The sequence below is a fragment of the Marmota flaviventris genome, chromosome 13 (assembly GCF_047511675.1).
Source record: "Marmota flaviventris isolate mMarFla1 chromosome 13, mMarFla1.hap1, whole genome shotgun sequence".
Taxonomy (NCBI): Eukaryota; Metazoa; Chordata; class Mammalia; order Rodentia; family Sciuridae; genus Marmota; species Marmota flaviventris.
In genome coordinates, this window is record NC_092510.1 from 64,923,880 (window position 1) to 64,927,991 (window position 4,112).

Genomic DNA, 4,112 nt, shown 5'->3' on the forward strand with positions numbered 1-4,112 from the left:
CAGTTCCCATTCTGGTCCATGAGGAGAGCAACCTCTAGTGATGAACAAAGTCTACAGTTAGCCAGAAAGCACTGAATATGTGTAAACCTGCCCTTTTCCCATATAAACAGTCTTTCCCTTTCCTTACTGGAACAGTTCATATCCTGCTTCTCCTTGTGCTTCAGCATCAGTACTAATAAAGCCTCTTTTGGATGACTTATCTTAATTTTTTGTTTTATTTCTATCTTGAGTAGAGCAGGCTGAGCTGATTAAATGAAGAACTGATAACACTAATTGATAACAGTAGCTGAAAGCAGTCAGCAACGGGGCTGTTAACACTAAAGGTGACTAGTAGCCAGAGAAGGATGGGGAGCAAGGTAGAGTTGCTGGGAGCCACTAGCTGGGGTTGCTGGAAGAGTTATAGAGAGTTGCTAGTAGCTGAGGGGTCTGTTTGCCACATCAGGGAGGAAGGTCACTAATAGGAAGAGCTAAAAGCCACTGGTCTTCTAAGCTCAGAGATGCTAACACTAAAGGATCTGCATTTTGCCTATTTGTGATTTCTGCCTGAATTGATCAAAAGAACCCTCAGCTGTTTGGTAACAAGTTTACTAGCAGGAAGGGGTGGGATCACACCCATAATATCTATGCCTGAATCATTTGGAAGTGTTGAATGGCTCTGCAGTCCATGTATATTTCTAGCGCTCCCTGGCTATAAAACTAGGTAATGCTAATATTTCCCTTGCTAGAACTTCTGTTACTGGTATAAAAAATGTTGCAGCATAGTTCATAGGAAGTCAAATAATAACTGAAATGATTGGAGGTCAAATAGAAGAAGTGTGGTCACCTTAAATCCCTGCATACTATAATCATGGATACAACTCCACAGACACCTCTAAAGTGTCAGATACTATGATCAATCTTTTACAAATGTTATTTATAATTTTCAATATGACTTCAGGATACCATTGTTTCTTCTTCCAGTTCTCACTTCCCCAAATTGATCTGGTAGCAACCAATTGGTAGAACCAGAAATAAATTCATGGTGAGTCAGATTTCAAAGTCTAGGGGTTGTTTGTTTGTTTGTTTTGTTGTTATTTCCAACTATAATCTTGGTCTGTTATTTATTTAGGAGACAGAAATCCACACACACACAAAAATCTTTTAAACAGTATATTTCCATCAGAGATAGGGAAGAACAGCCAACAAAACTACTCTGAGTCTCACTTGCAATATGAACTAAACACAAACTGACTCCATAGAAACAGTGTTTATCTCATAAATTCTGAATCTCAGTTGGGAGGCTGATAGTTTCCAAAAGGCTCACAAGCTACACACTGAGAATGCTACAATTTAATGAAAGTTCTAATCTATTAATATTAGTCACAAAGCAAGTCAAACTGCATGGTTAAGGTTCTAAAAAAACAATAATAATCATTTGCTTTATTAATATGGCTTTCACTTGGAAGTCAGAGTAATATAATAAATGTCCTCAGTTTTAAAGTTGTATTGTGGGGAAGAGGCAGGAGGATGTTCTACATTATTCCAGAGAAGCATTTGTTCACCCTGACTAGAGTCATCTGAGGAATTCTTTAAAAATTCCCCCACCTGGGCTCAATCCCAGAAAGTTGCATTTAAATGTTTCAGGGTAGTATCTGGAATTTTGAAAGGTGATCAGGCTAAAGTCAGAGTTGAAAACCAGTGTACTAGAGAGAAGAGAAGAACATTGGTTAACGGTAATAGTGAGGCAAACTTCTCTGATCCCAAGTTTGCAATAGAATTCATTCAGAATGATTCTTAAGTACCTAAGAAATTCACAGGGATAGTCATGTGAATATAACACAGTTCTTTACAGTCCTTATCCACCATATGCTCAAAGTGTATTTATACAGAATTTTAATACAAGGCATATTATGATAATAGTTGTGCTACTTTGGTCAACAGACATCACAAGATCCAACAAAAAAAGAAGAAATCTTTAAGTATACTTAAATAACCTTGAAAAGATTTTAGGACAATTGAACTGGAGTAATGAACTTAGTATAAGCCTTTAAATACAACATTGAAATAATTCAATAAATAAGCAAAAAGCTGTCTGAAGAAGCAGGGTGCTATATCTAAAAACAACAAATAAAAAAAATACTGAAAAAAAGAAGCAGTGTGTTTTCTGCTGATGAAAAGACTTTCAGATATGGAAAAATGATTTCTGTATTGGATGGTAAATCTGACTAGACAACTGTCTCAATCAGGGGAAGAATCACAAGATATGAGATGATAGACAAATTTCTTTTCAGGAACTGCATTATGCAGTTGTGGATATGTTATGGTTTGGATGTGAGTTGATCCCCAAAATCTCATGTGTGAGAGAGACAATGCAAGAAGGTTCAGAGAAGAATGACTCAGTTGTGAGAGTCTTAACCCAATCGGTGAATTAATCCCCTGATAGGGATTAACTGAGTGACACCTGAAGTAGTAGGGTGTGGCTGGAGGAGGTGGGAATTGGGGGCATGACTTTGAGGTGTATTTTTGTATCTGGCAAATGCAGACCTCTTTCTCTACCTTCTGATCATGATGTGAGCTGCTTCCCCACACTCTGCTACTGTGATGTTCAACCTCACCTCAAGCCCTGAGGAACGGAGTCTGCTGTCTATGGATTGAGACCATGAGCCCCCAAATAAACTTTTCTTCCTTTAAAGTCATTCTGGTCAGATCTTTTAGTCACAGGAGTGAAAAGGCTGACTAAAACAGGGTACTAACAAGTCTGAAATCCACAGAACAGGCTGTAGAGTCCCATGTAGAGGAAGAAGATGATGCTTTAGTCTTAAACAAAATTTCCTTTTCTCCAGGGAAATCTCAGTTTTGCCTTTAAGGATTTCATCCAAATGATTGGATGAAGCCCATCCACATTATCTGGGATAATCTCTTTTACTTAAAAGTCAACTGATTGCAGATATTGGCCATATCTATGAAATACCTTCACCCAAACACCTAAATTAGTGCTCTTGTATAACTGAGTATTATAGCCTAGCTGAGTTGACAGGTAAAACTAACCACTAGAGCAACCTATATTAATCATTGTAATTTGGGGATTTTATGTTTACAATTAGGAAAACAAAAAATGGAGGAGAGGACTCTTCATGTCATTTATAAATCATCTGTCCAGAAGTATCTTATGCAGCTGCTATTACTACCACCCACTAACACATCCTAAATGACTATCCTCCTTCCCACTGTTGATACACATCTCATTTAGGCAATCTCATTAGACTGAGATGAAAAATCATCAAGTCCAGGTCTATTTAAATATACCTATACATTATTTTTTTGTCTTCATCCTGTATTGCCAATGCTGATATGTGAAAGGAACAGTAGATACATTTAAAAATCAAATACCAAATAATTTTAAAATAAAATTATCATTATCCCAAATACAGGACTCTTATTAAAAATGTGATTTCATGGATTTATACTAGATGTTTAAGGAGAGCTTCCTACCTCTTTCTAGACCCTACATTCAAAATGGAATCTTAGCTTGTCAGCAAAAAATAAAAATTTGAGGCAGGTGCAGTGGAGCACGCCTGTAATCTCAGCAGCTTGGGAGACTGAGACAGGAGGATTGCGAGTTCAAAGCCGGCCTCAGTAACAGTGAGGTGCTAAGTAATTCACTGAGACCCTATCTCTAATAAAATACAAAAATTGGGCTAGGGATGTGGCTCAGTGGTTAAGTGCCCATGATTTCAATCCCTGGTACCTTCCCCCCCAAAAAAAAAATAAAAATAAAAATTTGAGGCACAGACCAATAATAGAGATCTGAGTACATAATGAAAGTTGGTAGAGCTCTAAGTGGGTAGCACCTGAGCACATTCAGTTACCCAAAGCATATAGAGGAGAGAGTGAATGAAACCATAATATACCCACACTGCATAATGCAATTCCTGAAAATAAATTTGTCTATCAGTTTACACCTTGTGATTCTTCTTCTGACTGAGACAGTTATCTAGTCAGATTTCCTTTCCAATACATAAATTATTTTTCCATATCTGAAAGTCTTTTCATTGGCAAAAAACACACTGCTTCTTTTTTTTCAATATTTTTTGTTGTTTTTAGATATAGCACCCTGCTTCTTCCAATGCATT